Raw genomic sequence first — 16667 nt, forward strand, 5'->3', positions numbered from 1 at the left:
CGTTTGTTATTCTATTTGAAAACTTTTGATCCATAGGTCATTTGAATCTTTAACATGTTTCAAGCATGCATATCCATTTTTAAAACATGTGTAGTAAAAATCTCCTTCATGTAAAATTCCAAGCTTAATAGGGTTGGACTAATGGAATTTCCCAAACTTGGATAATAAAACTTTTGTGTTCATTTGTGGTGTGTGAATAGATATTCTTTATTTACATTAGTTATCATTTTAAAATTTTTCCACACATCAACTATAAAATTTTTATTTTGTTGTGATCTTTTTTGCCTTTTTTGTTTACGGGATGAAGGGGGGAGCGAAAACTCAAAGTTCGGATTTAAGAAAAAAGTGTACATCTAAAATGGAAATGCACAATGCACAAATGTAGAGAGAGATATTTCAGAAGAGTGTCTGTATGTTTTAGGGATCGTATGCACTCTTTCGTTTTCATATCTAATGTTTTTCAATCGTCGAGAAAGGGGGAGGCGGGAGATATTTAACTGAGTGTTGACTTCAAATCCATAAGTCATTTCTTACCAAAATATAGCTCGTTACGCATGACAAATCACTTTACGATCACCTATGATTGTTAGCTCAACTTTTTGAATATGGGGAAAATAAAGGCTTGTTTGACTCTGGCAAATATCCCACTGCACGTTCACTTGAGAATTTAATGAGCTTTTGTTATTCTCTTTAAAAGCTTTGGATCCATAGGTCATTTGAATCTTAAACATGTTTTTGGCATGCATATCCATTTTTAAAACATGTGTAGAAAAAATCTCCTTCATGTAAAATTCCAAGATATTAGTTTTGGACTCGTGGAATTTCCCAAACTAGGATAACAAAACTTTTGTGTTCATTTGTGGTGTGTGAATAATTTTTCTTCATTTACTTTTTTTATTGTTTTAAACTTTTTCCGTACATCAATTATGAAATTTTCATTTGCTGTGATCTATTTGCCTTTTTTGTTTACGGGAAGAAGGGTGAGGGAAAAACTCGAAGTTTTGATTTAAAAAAATGTGTACATCTAAAACGGAAATGCACATTGCACATATGTAGATAGAGATAATTCCAAAGAGTGTTAGTAATTTTTCGGGATTGTAAGCACCTTTTCGATTTTAGATCTCAGGTTTTGCAATCGTCGAGAAAAATGGGTTGCGGGGGATTTTTACTTGAGTGTTGAATTGTAATCCATAAGTCATTTCATACAAAAATATAGCCTCAAAAGAGTGTCAGTAACTTCTAGGGATTGTAAGCTCTTTTTAGTTTTTATATCTCAGGTTTTGCAATCGTCGGGAAAAATTGGTGGCAAAGGATTTTTAACTGAGTGTTGAATTGCAATCCATAAGTCATTTCATAAAAAAATATAGCCCGGTACGCATGATAATTCACCTTACAATCATGTATGATTGTTAGATCAAATTTTTTAAAATGGACAAAATAACGACTTGTTAGACTCGGGTAAATATCCAACCGCACGTTCACTTGAGAATTTAATGAGTGTTTGTTATTCTCTTTAAAAGCTTTGGATCCATAGGTCATTTGAATCTTTAACATGTTTCAAGCATGCATATGCATTTTTAAAACATGTGTAGAAAAAATCTCCTTCATGTAAAATTCCAAGCTTAATAGGGTTGGACTAATGGAATTTCCCAAACTTGGATAACAAAACTTTTGTGTTCATTTGTGGTGTGTGAGTAGATATTTTTTATTTAAATTAGTTATTATTTTAAATATTTTCCACACATCAACTATAAAATTTTTATTTTGTTGTGATCTTTTCTGCCTTTTTTGTTTACGGGATAAAGGGGGAGCGAAAACTCAAAGTTCTGATTTAAGAAAAAAATGTACATCTAAAATTGAAATGCACAATGCAAAAATGTAGAGAGAGATATTTCCAAATAGCGTCTGTATGTTTTAGGGATCGTATGCACTTTTTCGTTTTTATATCTAAGGTTTTGCAATCGTCGGGAAACAGGGGAGGCGGGCGATTTTTAACTGAGTGTTGACTTCAAATCCATAAGTCATTTCTTACAAAAATATAGCCCGTTATGCATGACAAATCACTCTACCATCATCTTATATTGTTAGCTCAAATTTTTGAATATGGGAAAAATAATGGCTTCTTTGACTCGGACAAATATCCTACCGCACGTTCACTTGAGAATTTAATGAGCGTTTGTTATTCTCTTTAAAAGCTTTGGATCCATAGGTCATTTGAATCTTTAACATGTTTCTGGCATGCATATCCATTTTTAAACATGTGTAGAAAAAATCTACTTCATGTAAAATTCCAAGATATTAGTTTAGGACTACTGGAATTTCCCAAACTTGGATAACAAAACTTTTGTGTTCATTTGTGGTGTGTGAATAAATTTTCTTCATTTTCTTTATTTATTGTTTTAAAGTTTTTCCGTACATCAACTATGAAATTTTTATTTTTCTATGATCTATTTGCTTTATTTGTTTACGGGATGAAGGGAGAGTGAAAAACTCGAAGTTTTGATTTAATAAAAATGTGTACATCTAAAGCGGAAATGCACAATGCACATATGTAGAGAGATATAATTCCAAAGAGTGTCTGCAATTTTTAGGGATTGTAACCACCTTTTCGTTTTTATATCTCAGGTTTTGCAATCGTCGGGAAAAATGGGTTGCGAGAATTTTTAACTGAGTGTTGAATTGCAATCCATAAGTCATTTCATACAAAAATATAGCACGTTACGCAATGTAAATCACATTACAATCATCTATGATTAATTATGTCAGCTTTTTGGAAATAGGCAAAATAATGGCATGTTTGACTCGGATAAATATCCCACCGCAATTTGACTTGAGAATTTAATGAGCGTTTGTTACTCTCTTTAAAAGCTTTGCATCCACAGCTCATTTGCGTCTTTAACATGTTTCAAAATGCATATCCATTTTTAAAACATGTGTGGACGAAATCTCTTTCTTGCAAAATTCGAAGCTATTAGGTTTAAACAAGTGGAATTTCCCAAAATTGGATAACAAAACTTTTGTGTTCATTTGTGTTGGGTGAATTAAATTTCTTTATTTATATTTGTTATTGTTTTAAATTTTTTCCATACATAAACTATAAAATTTTCATTTTATTGTAAGCATGTAGCCTTGTTTGTTTTCGGGATGAAGGGAGAGCGAAAAGTCAAAGTTTTGATTTAAGAAAAGTGTGTACATCTAAAATGGAAAAGCACAATGAACAATTGTATGGAGAGATAATTCCAAAGAGAGTCTGTAATTTCTAGGGATTGTAAGCTCTTTTAAGTTTTTATTTCTAAGGTTTTGCAATCGTCGGAAAAAATTGTTGGCAGATGATTTTTAACTGAGTGTTGAATTGCAATCCATAAGTCATTTCATACAAAAATATAGCCCGTTACGCATGATAAATCACTTTACAATCATCTCTGATTGTTAGCTCAAGTTTTTGAATATGGGCAAAATAACGGCTTGTTTGACTCGAGCAAATATCCCACCGCACGTTCACTTGAGAATTTAATGAGCATTTGTTGTTCTCTTTAAAAGCTTCGGATCCATTGTTCATTTGAATCTTTAACATGTTTCAAGCATGCATATCCATTTTTAAAATATGTGTAGAAAAAATCTCCTCCATGTAAAATTCCAAGCTTAATAGGGTTGGACTAATGGAATTTCCCAAACTTGGATAACAAAACTTTAGTGTTCATTTGTGGTGTGTGAATAGATATTTTTTATTTACATTAGTTATTATTTTAAATATTTTCCACACATCAACTATAAAAATTTTCATTTGTTGTGATCTTTTTTGCCTTTTTTGTTTACGGGATGAAGGAGGGAGCGAAAACTCAAAGTTATGATTTAAGAAAAAAGTGTACATCTAAAATGGAAATGTACTTTGCACAAATGTAGAGAGAGATATTTCCAAAGGGTTTCTGTATGTTTTTGGGATCGTATGCAGTTTTTTCGTTTGTATATCGAAGGTTTTGCAATCGTCGGGAAACGGGGAGGCGGGCGTTTTTTAACTGAGTGTTGACTTCAAATCCATAAGTCAATTCTTACAAAAATATAGCCCGTTACACATGACAAATCACTTTACAATCATCTATGATTGTTAGCTCAACTTTATGAATATGGCAAAATAATGGCTTGTTTGACTCGGGCAAATATCCCACCGCACGTTCACTTGAGAATTTAATGAGCGTTTGTTATTATCTTTAAAAGCTTTGGATCCATAGGTCATTTGAATCTTTAACATGTTTCTGGCATGCATGGCCATTTTTAAAACATGTGTAGGAAAAGTTTTCTTCATGTAAAATTCCAAGATATTAGTTTTGGACTAGTGGAATTTCCCAAACTTGGATATCAAAACTTTTGTGTTCATTTGTGGTGTGTGAATAAATTTTCTTCATTTAATTTTTTTACTGTTTTAAACTTTTTCCGTACATCAACTATGAAATTTTCATTTTGCGGTGATCTATTTGCCTTTTTTGTTTACAGGATGAAGGGAGAGCGAAAAACTCGAAGTTTTGATTAAAGAAAAATGTGTATATCTAAAACGGAAATGCACAATGCACATATGTAGAGAGATATAATTCCAAAGAGTGTCTGTAATTTTTAGGAATCGTAAGCACCTTTTCGTTTTTATATCTCAGGTTTTGCAATCATCGGGAAAAATGGGTTGCGGAGGATTTTTAACTGAGTGTTGAATTGTAATCCATAAGTCATTTCATACAAAAATATAGCCCATTAAGCATGATAAATCACATTACAATCATCTATGATTAATTATGTCAGATTTTTGCAAATGGGCAAAATAATGGCATGTTTGACTCGGGTAAATATCCCACCTCAAATTCACTTGAGAATTTAATGAGCGTTTGTTATTCTCTTTAAAAGCTTTGTAGTCGTGGCCCATTTGCGTCTTTAACATGTTTCAAACATGCATATCCATTTTTAAAACATGTGTGGACGAAATCTCTTTCTTGCCAAATTCCAAGCTTAATAGGGTTGGACTAATGGAATTTCCCAAACTTGGATAACAAAACTTTTGTGTTCATTTGTGGTGTGTCAATAGATATTTTTTATTTACATTAGTTATTATTTTAAATATTTTCCACACATCAACTAGAAAATTTATATTTTGTTGTGATCTTTTTTGCCTTTTTTTTTTACAGGATGAAGGGGGAGCGAAAACTCAAAATTCTGATTTAAGAAAAAAGTGAACATCTAAATTGGAAATGCACAATGCACAAATGTAGAGAGAGATATTGCCAAAGAGTGCCTGTATGTTTTAGGGATCGTATGCACTCTTTCGTTTTTATATGTATGGTTTTGCAATCGTCGGGACACGGGGGAGGCGGGGGATTTTTAACTGAGTGTTGACTTCAAATCCATAAGTCATTTCTCTTACAATAATATAGCCCGTTACGCATGACAAATCACTTTACAATCATCTATGATTGTTAGCTCAACTTTTTGAATATGGGCAAAATAATGGCAAGTTTGACTTGGGTAAATATCCCACCGCATATTCACTTGAGAATTTAATGAGCGTTTGTTATTCTCTTTAAAAGCTTTGGATCCATAGGTCATTTGAATCTTTAACATGTTTCAAGCATGCATATCCATTTTTAAAACATGTGTAGAAAAAATCACCTTCATGTAAAATTCCAAGCTTAATAGGGTTGGACTAATGGAATTTCCCTAACTTGGATAACAAAACTTTTGTGTTCATTTTTGGTGTGTGAATAGATATTTTTTATTTACATTAGTTATTATTATAAATATTTTCCACACATCAACAATAAAATTTTTATTTTGTTGTGATCTTTTTTGCCTTTTTATGTTTACGGGATGAAGGGGGAGCGAAAACTCAAAGTTCTGATTTAAGAAAAAAGTGTACATCTAAAATGGAAATGCACAATGCACAAATGTAGAGAGAGATATTTCCAAAGAGTGTGTGTATGTTTTAGGGATCGTATGCACTCTTTCGTTTTTATATCTAAGGTTTTGCAATCGTCGGGAAAAGGGGGAGGCGAGCGATTTTGAACTGAGTGTTGACTTCAAATCCATAAGTCATTTCTTAGAAAAATATTGCCCGTTACACATGACAAATCACTTTACAATCATCTACGATTGTTTGCTCAACTTTTTGAATATGGGCAAAATAATGGCTTGTTTGACTCGGGCAAATATCCCACCGCACGTTCACTTGAGAATTTAATGAGTGTTTGTTATTCTCTAGGTCATTTGAATCTTTAACATGTTTCTGGCATGCATATCCATTTTTAAAACATGTGTAGAAAAAATCTCCTTCACGTAAATTTCCAACATATAAGTTTTGGACTAGTGGAATTTCCAAAACTTGGATAATGACACTTTTGTGTTCATTTGTGGTGTGTGAATAAATTTTCTTCATTTACTTTTTTTATTGTTTTAAACTTTTTCTATACATCAACTATGAAATTTTCATTTTGCTGTGATCTAATTGCCTTTTTTGTTTACGGGATGAAGGGAGAGCGAAAAACTCGAAGTTTTGATTTAAGAAAAATGTGTACATCTAAAAAGGAAATGCACAATGCACATATGTAGACAGAGATAATTCCAATGAGTGTTTGTAATTTTTAGGGATTGTAAGCACGTTTTCGTTTTTATATCTCTGGTTTTGCAATCGTGGGGAAAAATGGGTTGCGGAGGATTTTTGACTGAGTGTTGAATTGCAATCCCTAAGTCATTTCATACAAAATATAGCCCGTTACGCATGATAAATCACATTACAATCATCTATGATTAATTATGCTAGCATTTTGCAAATGGGCAAAATAATGGCATGTTTGACTCCGGTAAATAACCCACACCAAGTTCACTTGAGAATTTATTGAGCGTTAGTTATTCTCTTTAAAACCTTTGCATCCATAGCTCATTTGCATCTTTAACATGTTTCAAACATGAATATCCATTTTTAAGACTTGTGGATGAAATCTCTTTCTTGCAAAATTCCAAACTATTAGGGTTAAACTACAGGAATTTTTCAAAATTGGATAACAAAACTTTTGTGTTCATTTGTGTTGGGTGAATAAATTTTATTTATTTATATTTTTTATTGTTTTAAATTTGTTCCATACATCAACTATAAAATTTTCATTTTGTTGTAAGCTTTTTGCCTTGTTTGTTTTTGGGATGAAGGGAGAGCGAAAAGTGAAAGTTTTGATTTAAGAAAAAAATGTACATCTAAAATGGAAAAGCACAATGCACAATTGTAGGGAGAGATAATTCCAAAGAGTGTCCGTAATTTTTAGGGATTGTAAGCTCTTTTTTAGTTTTTATATCTCAGGTTTTACAATTGTCGGGAAAAATTGGTGGCAGAGGATTTTTAACTGAGTGTTGAATAGCAATCCATAAGTCATTTCATACAAAAATATAGCCTGTTACACATGATAAATCACTTTACAATCATCTATGATTGTTAGATCAATTTTTTTGAAAATGGGCAAAATAATGACTTGTTAGACTCGGGTAAATATCCCAACGCACGTTCACTTGAGAATGTATTGAGCATTTGTTATTCTCTTTAAAAGGTTTGGATCCATAGGTCATTTGAATCTTTAATATGTTTCAAACATGCATATCCATTTTTAAAACATGTGTAGAAAAAATCTCCTTCATGTAAAATTCCAAGCTTAATAGGGTTGGACTAATGGAATTTTGCCAAACTTGGATAACAAAACTTTTGTGTTCATTTCTGGTGTGTGAATAGATATTTTTTATTTACATTTGTTATTATTTTAAATATTTCCCACACATCAACAATAAAATTTTTATTTTGTTGTGATCTTTTTGCCTTTTTTTGTTTACGGGATGAAGGGGGAGCGAAAACTCAAAGTTCTGATTTTAGGAAAAAGTGTACATCTAAAATGGAAATGCACAATGCACAAATGTAGAGAGAGATATTTCCAAAGAGTGTCTGTATGTTTTAGGGATCGAATGCACTCTTTCATTTTTATATCTAAGGTTTTTCAATTGTCGGGAAAAGGGGGAGGCGAGCGATTTGGAACTGAGTGTTGACTTCAAATCCATAAGTCATTTCTTACAAAAATATAGCCCGTTACACATGACAAATCACTTTACAATCATCTACGATTGTTAGCTCAACTTTTTAAATATGGGCAAAATAATGGCTTGTTTGACTCGGGCAAATATCCCACCGCACGTTCACTTGAGAATTTAATGAGCTTTTGTCATTCTCTTTAAAAGCTTCGGATCCATAGGTCATTTGAATCTTTAACATGTTTATGCCTTGCATATCCATTTTTAAAACATTTGTAGAAAAAATCTCCTTCACGTAAAATTCCAACTTATTAGTTTTGGACTAGTGGAATTTCCCAAACTTGGATAACAAAATTTTGGTGTTCATTTGTGGTGTGTGAATAAATTTTCTTCATTTACTTTTTTTAATGTTTTAAACTTTTTCTGTACATCAACTATGAAATTTTCTTTTTGCTGTGATCTATTTGCCTTTTTTGTTTACGGGATGAAGAGAGAGCGAAAAGCTCGAAGTTTTGATTTAAGAAAAATGTGTACATCTAAAATGGAAATGCACAATGCACATATGTAGAAAGAGATAATTCCAAAGAGTGTCAGTAATTTTTAGGGATTGTAAGCACCTTTTCGTTTTTACGTCTCAGGTTTTGCAATCGTCGGGAAAAATGGGTTGCGGAGGATTTTTAACTGAGTGTTGAATTGCAATCCATAAGTCATTTCATACAAAAATATAGCCCGTTACACATGATAAATAAAATTACAATCATCTACGATTAATTATGTTAGCTTTTTGCAAATGGGCAAAATAATGGCATGTTTGACTCGGATAAATATCCCACCGCAAGTTCACTTGAGAATTTAATGAGCGTTTGTTATTCTCTTTAAAAGCTTTGCAGTCGTAGCCCATTTGCGTCTTTAACATGTTTCAAACATGCATATCTATTTTTAAAACATGTGTGGACGAAATCTCCTTCTTGCAAAATTCCAAGCTTAAAGGGGTTGGACTAATGGAATTTCCCAAATTTGGATAACAAAACTTTTGTGTTCATTTCTGGTGTGTGAATAGATATTTTTTATTTACATTAGTAATTATTTTAAATATTTTTCACACATCAACTATAAAAATTTTATTTTGTTGTGATCTTTTTTGCCATTTTTGTTTACGGGATGAAGGGGCAGCAAAAACTTAAAGTTCTGATTTAAGGAAAAAGTGTACACCTAAAATGGAAATGCACAATGCACAAATGTAGAGAGAGATATTTCCAAAGAGTGTCTGTATGTTTTAGGGATCGTATGCACTTTTTCGATTATATATCTATGGTTTTGCAATCGGCGAGAAACGGGGGAGGCAGGCGACGTTTAACTGAGTGTTGACTTCAAATCCATAAGGCATTTCTTACAAAAATATAGCCCTTTAAACAGACAAATCACTTTACGATCATCTATGATTGTTAGCTAATCTTTTTGAATATGGGCAAAATAATGGCTTGTTTGACTCGGGCAAATATCCCACCGCATGTTCACTTGAGAATTGAATGAGCGTTTGTTATTCTCTTTAAAAGCTTTGGATCCACAGGTCATTTGAATCTTTAACATGTTTTTGGCATGCATATCCATTTTTAAAACATGTGTAGAAAAAATCTCCTTCATGTAAACTTCCAAGATATTAGCTTTGGACTAGTTGAATTTCCCAAACTAGGATAAAAAAACTTTTGTGTTCATTTGTGGTATGTGAATAAATTTTCTTCATTTACTTTTTTTAATGTTTTAAACTTTTTCTGTACATCAACTATGAAATTTTCTTTTTGTTGTGATCTATTTGTTTTTTTTGTTTACGGGATGAAGAGAGAGCAAAAAGCTTGAAGTTTTGATTTAAGAAAAATGTGTACATCTAAAATGGAAATGCACAATCCACATATGTAGAAAGAGATAATTCCAAAGAGTGTCTGTAATTTTTAGGGATTGTAAGCACCTTTTTGTTTTTACGTCTCAGGTTTTGCAATCGTCGGGAAAAATGGGTTGCAGAGGATTTTTAACTGAGTGTTGAATTGCATTCCATAAGTCATTTCATACAAAAATATAGCCCGTTACACATGATAAATCACATTCCAATCATCTACGATTAATTATGTTAGCTTTTGGCAAATGGGCAAAATAATAGCATGTTTGACTCGGGTAAATATCCCACCGCAAGTTCACTTGAGAATTGAATGAGCGTTTGTTATTCTCTTTAAAAGATTTGCAGTCGTAGCCCATTTGCGTCTTTAACATGTTTCAAACATGCATATCTATTTTTAAAACATGTGTGGACGAAATCTCCTTCTTGCAAAATTCCAAGCTTAATAGGGTTGGACTAATGGAATTTCCCAAACTTGGATAACAAAACTTTTGTGTTCATTTCTGGTGTGTGAATAGATATTTTTTATTTATATTAGTTATTATTTTAAATATTTTTCACACATCAACTATAAAAATTTTATTTTGTTGTGATCTTTTTTGCCATTTTTGTTTACGGGATGAAGGGGGAGCGAAAACTCAAAGTTCTGATTTAAGGAAAAAGTTTACATCTAAAATGGAAATGCACAATGCAAAAATGTAGAGAGAGATATTTCCAAAGAGTGTCTGTATGTCTTATGGATCGTATGCACTTTTTCGATTTTATATCTATGGTTTTGCAATCGTCGGGAAACGGGGGGGCGGGCGACTTTTAACTGAGTGTTGACTTCAAATCCATAAGTCTTTTCTTACAAAAATATAGCCCGTTAAACTGACAAATCACTTTACGATCATCTATGATTGTTAGCTCATCTTTTTGAATATGGGCAAAATAATGGCTTGTTTGACTCGGGGAAATATCCCACCACATGTTCACTTGAGAATTGAATGAGCGTTTGTTATTCTCTTTAAAAGCTTTGGATCCATAGGTCATTTGAATCTTTAACATGTTTTTGGCATGCATATCCATTTTTAAAACATGTGTAGAAAAAATTTCCTTCATGTAAACTTCCAAGATATTAGTTTTGGACTAGTGGAATTTCCCAAACTTGGATAACAAAACTTTTGTGTTCATTTGTGGTGTGTGAATAAATTTTTTTCATTTACTTTTTTTATGGTTATAAACTTTTTTCATACATCAACTATGAAATTTTCATTTTGCTATGATCTATTTGCCTTTTTTGTTTACAGGATGAAGGGAGAGCGAAAAACTCGAAGTTTTGATTTAAGAAAAATGTGTACATCTAAAACGGAAATGCTCAATGCTCACATGTAGAGAGAGAAACTTACAAAGAGTATCTGTAACTTTTAGGGATAGTAAGCACCTTTTTCGTTTTTATATCACAGGTTTTGCAATCGTTACGAAAAATGGGTTGCGGAGGATTTTTAACTGAGTGTTGAATTGCAATCCATAAGTCATTTCATACAAAAATATAGCCCGTTACGCATGATAAATCCCATTAAAATCATCTAGGACTAATTATGTCAGCTTTTTTTAAATGGGCAAAATAATGGCATGTTTGACTTAGGTAAATATCCCACCGCAAGTTCACTTGAGAATTTAATGAGCGTTTGTTATTCTCCTTAAAAGCTTTGCATCCATAGATCATTTGCATATTTAACATGTTTCAAACATGCATATCCATTTTTAAAACATGTGTGGACGAAATCTCTTTCTTGCAAAATTCCAAGCTATTACGGTTAAACTAGTGGAATTTCCCAAAATTGGATAACAAAACTTTTGCGTTCATTTGTGTTGGGTGAATAAATTTTCTTTATTTATATTTTTTATTGTTTAAAATTTTTTCCATACATCAACTATAAAATTTTCATTTTGTTGTAATCTTTTTGCCATGTTTGTTTTCAGGAAGAAGGGAGAGCGAAAAGTCAAAATTTTGATTTAAGAAAAGAGTGTACATCTAAAATGGAAAAGCACAATGCACAATTGTAGGGAGAGATAATTCGAACGAGTGTCTGTAATTTTTAGGGATTGTAAGCTCTTTTTAGTTTTTATATCTCAGGTTTTGCAATCGTCGGGAAAAATTGGTGGCAGAGGATTTTTAACTGAGTGTTGAATTGCAATCCATAAGTCATTTCATACAAAAATATAGCCCTTAGACATGATAAATAACTTTACAATCATCTATGATTGTTAGATCAAATTTTTGAAAATGGGCAAAATAATGACTTGTTAGACTCGGTTAAATATCCCATTGCACATTCACTTGAGAATTTAATGAGCGTTTGTTATTCTCTTTAAAAGTTTGGATCCATAGGTCATTTGAATCTTTAAAATGTTTCAAGCATGCATATCCATTTTTAAAACATATGTAGAAAAAATCTCCTTCATGTAAAATTCCAAGCTTAAAAGGGTTGGACTAATGGAATTTCCCAAACTTGGATTAAAAAACTTTTGTGTTCATTTCTGGTGTGTGAATAGATATGTTTTATTTACATTAGTTATTATTTTAAAAATTTTTCACACATCAACTATAAAATTTTTATTTTGTTGTGATCTTTTTTGCCTTTTTTGTTTACGGGATGAAGGAGGAGCGAAAACTCGAAGTTCTGATTTAAGGAAAAAGTGTACATCTAAAATGGAAATGCACAATGCAAAAATGTAGAGAGAGATATTTCCAAAGTGTGTCTGCATGTTTTAGGGATCGTATGCACTTTTTCGATTTTATATCTAATGTTTTGCAATCGTCGGGAAACAGGGGAGGCGGGCGATTTTTAACTGAGTGTTGACTTCAAATCCATAAGTCTTTTCTTACAAAAATATAGCCCGTTACACGTGAAAAATCACTTTACAATCATCTTTGATTGTTAGCTCATCTTTTTGAATATGGGCAAAATAATGGCATGTTTGACTCGGGCAAATATCCCACCGCACGTTCACTTGAGAATTGAATGAGCGTTTGTTATTCTCTTTAAAAGCTTTGGATCCATAGGTCATTTGAATATTTAACAAGTTTCTGGCCTGCATATCCATTTTTAAAACATGTGTAGAAAAAATCTCCTTCATGTAAACTTCCAAGATATTAGTTTTGGACTAGTGGAATTTCCCAAACTTGGATAAAAAAACTTTTGTGTTCATTTGTGGTATGTGAATAAATTTTCTTCATTTACTTTTTTTATTGTTTTAAACTTTTTTGGTATATCAACTATGAAATTTTCATTTTGCTATGATCTATTTGCCTTTTTTATTTACGGGATGAAGGGAGAGCGAAAAACTCGAAGTTTTGATTTAAGAAAAATGTGTACATCTAAAATGGAAATGCACAATGCACATATGTAGAGAGAGATAATTCCAAAGAGCGTCTGTAATTTTTAGGGATTGTAAGCACCTTTTTCGTTTTTAAATCTCAGGTTTTGCATTCGTCGGAAAAAATGGGTTGCGGAGGCTTTTTAACTGAGTGTTGAATTGCAATCCATATGTCATTTCATACAAAAATATAGCCCGTTACGCTTACTTTATCACTTTACAATCATCTATGATTAATTATGTCAGCTTTTTGCAAATGGGCAAAATAATGGCATGTTTGACTCGGGTAAATATCCCACTGCAAGTTCACTTGAGAATTTAATTAGCGTTTGTTTTTCTCTTTAAAAGCTTTGCATCCGTAGCTCATTTGCATCTTTAACATGTTTAAAACACGCATATCCATTTTTAAAACATGTGTGGATGAAATCTCTTTCTTTCAAAATTCCAAGCTATTAGGGTTAAACTAGTGGAATTTCCCAAAAATGGATAACAAAACTTTTGTGTTTATATGTGTTGGGTGAATAAATTTTCTTAATTTATATTTTTTATTGTTTTAAATTTTTTCCATACATCAACTATTAAATTTTCATTTTTTTGTAAGCTTTTTGCCTTGTTTGTTTTCGGGATGAAGGGAAAGCGAAAAGTCAAAGTTTGATTTAAGAAAAGAATGTACATCTAAAATGGAAAAGCAAAATGCACAATTATAGGGAGTGATAATTCCAAAGAGTGTCTGTAATTTTAAGGGATTGTAAGCTCTTTTTAGTTTTTATATCTCAGGTTTTGCACACATCGGGAAAAATTGGTGGCAGAGGATTTTTAACTGAGTGTTGAATTGCAATCCATAAGTCATTTCATACAAAAATATAGCCCGTTACGCATGATAAATCACTTTACAATCATCTATGATTGTTAGATCAAATTTTTTGAAAATGGGCAAAATAATGACTTGTTAGACTCGGGTAACTATCCCACCGCACGTTCACTTGAGAATTTAATGAGCGTTGGTTATTCTCTTTAAAAGCTTTGGATCCATAGGTCATTTGAATCTTTATCATGTTTCAAGCATGCATATCCATTTTTAAAACATGTGTAGAAAAAATCTCCTTCATGTAAAATTCCAAGCTTAATAGGGTTGGACTAATGGAATTTCCCAAACTTGGATAACAAAACTTTTGTGTTCATTTGTGGTGTGTGAATAGATATTTTTTATTTAATTTTTTTATTGTTTTAAACTTTTTCCGTACATCAACTATGAAATTTTCATTTTGCTGTGATCTTTTTGCCTTTTTTGTTTACGGGATGAAGGGAGAGCGAAAAACTCGAAGTTTTGAATTAAAAAAATGTGTACATCTAAAACGGAAATGCACAATGCACATATGTAGAGAGAGATAATTCCAAAGAGTGTCTGTAATTTTTAGGGACTGTAAGCATCTTTTTCGTTTTTAAATCTCAGGTTTTGCAATCGTCGGGAAAAATGGGTTGCAAGGATTTTTAACTGAGTGTTGAATTGCAATCCATAAGTCATTTCATACAAAAATATAGCCCGTTACGCATGATAAATCACATTACAATCATCTATGATTAATTATGTCAGCTTTTGAAAATAGGCAAAATAATGGCATGTTTGACTGGGGTAAATATCCCACCGCAAGTTCACTTGAGAATTTAATGAGCGTTTGTTATTCTCTTTAAAAACTTTGCATCCATAGTTCATTTGCATCTTTAACATGTTTCAAACATGCATATCCATTTTTAAAACATGTGTGGATGAAATCTCTTTCTTGCAAAATTCCAAACTATTAGGGTTAAACTAGTGGCATTTGCCAAAATTGGATAACAAAACTTTTGTGTTCATTTGTGTTGGGTGAATAAATTTACTTTATTTATATTTGTTATTGTTTTAAAATTTTTTTCCATACATCAACTATAAAATTTTCATTTTGTTGTATGCTTTTTGCCTTGTTTTTTTTTTGGGATGAAGGGAGAGTGAAAAGTCAAAGTTTTGATTTAAGAAAAAAGTGTTAATCTAAAATGGAAAAGCACGATGCACAATTGTAGGGATTTATAACTCCAAAGAGTGTCTGTAATTTTTAGGGATTGTAAGCTTTTTTTTGTTTTTATATCTCAGGTTTTGCAATCGAAAGGAAAAATTGGTGGCAGAGGATTTTTATCAGAGTGTTGAATAGCAATCCATAAGTCATTTCATACAAAAATACAGCCTGTTACGCATGATAAATCACATTGCAATCATCTATGATTCATTATGTCAACTTTTTGCAAATGGGGTAAATAATGGCATACTTGACTCGGGTAAATATCCCACCGCAAGTTCACTTGAGAATTTAATGAGCGTTTGTTATTCTCTTTAAAAGCTTTGCATCCATAGCTCATTTCCATCTTTAACATGTTTCAAACATGCATATCCATTTTTAAAACATGTGTGGATGAAATCTCTTTCTTGCAAAATTCCAAGCTATTAGGGTTAAACTAGTGGAATTTCCCAAAATTGGATAACAAAGCTTTTGTGTTCATCTATGTTGCGTGAATAAATTTTCTTTATATATATTCGTTACTGTTTTAAAATTTTTCCATACATCAACTATGAAATTTTCATTTTCTTGTAAGCTTTTTGCCTTGTTTGTTTTCAGAATGAAGGGAGAGCGAAAAGTGAAAGTTTTGATTAAAGAAAAGAGTGTACATCTAAAATGGAAAAGCCCAATGCAAAATTTTAGGTAGAGATAATTCCAAAGAGTGTCTGTAATTTTTAGGGATTGTAAGCTCTTTTTAGTTTTTATATCTCAGGTTTTGCAATCGTCGGGAAAAATTGGTGGCAGAGCATTTTTAGCTGAGTGTTGAATTGCAATCCATAAGTCATTTCATACAAAAATATAGCCCGTTACGCTTACCTTATCACTTTACAATCATCTATGATTAATTATGTCAGCTTTTTGCAAATGGGCAAAATAATGGCATGTTTGACTCGGATAAATATCCCACGGCAAGTTCACTTGAGAATTTAATTAGCGTTTGTTATTCTCTTTAAAAGCTTTGCATCCGTAGCTCATTTGCATCTTTAACATGTTTCAAACATGCATATCCATTTTTAAAACATGTGTGGATGAAATCTCTTTCTTTCAAAATTCCAAGCTATTAGGGTTAAACTAGTGGAATTTCCCAAAATTGGATAACAAAACTTTTGTGTTCATTTGTGTTGGGTGAATAAATTTTCCTTATTTATATTTGTTATTGTTTTAAATTTTTTCCATACATCAACTATTAAATTTTCATTTTTTTGCAAGCTTTTTGCCTTGTTTGTTTTCGGGATGAAGAGAGAGCGAAAAGTCAAAGTTTGATTTAAGAAAAGAGTGTACAT

Source organism: Aristolochia californica, unplaced genomic scaffold (genome assembly GCF_029961685.1).
Source record: "Aristolochia californica isolate CCGP_79_NKW_82.1479 unplaced genomic scaffold, dmAriCali1.0.hap1 SCAF_7, whole genome shotgun sequence".
NCBI classification, from domain to species: Eukaryota; Viridiplantae; Streptophyta; class Magnoliopsida; order Piperales; family Aristolochiaceae; genus Aristolochia; species Aristolochia californica.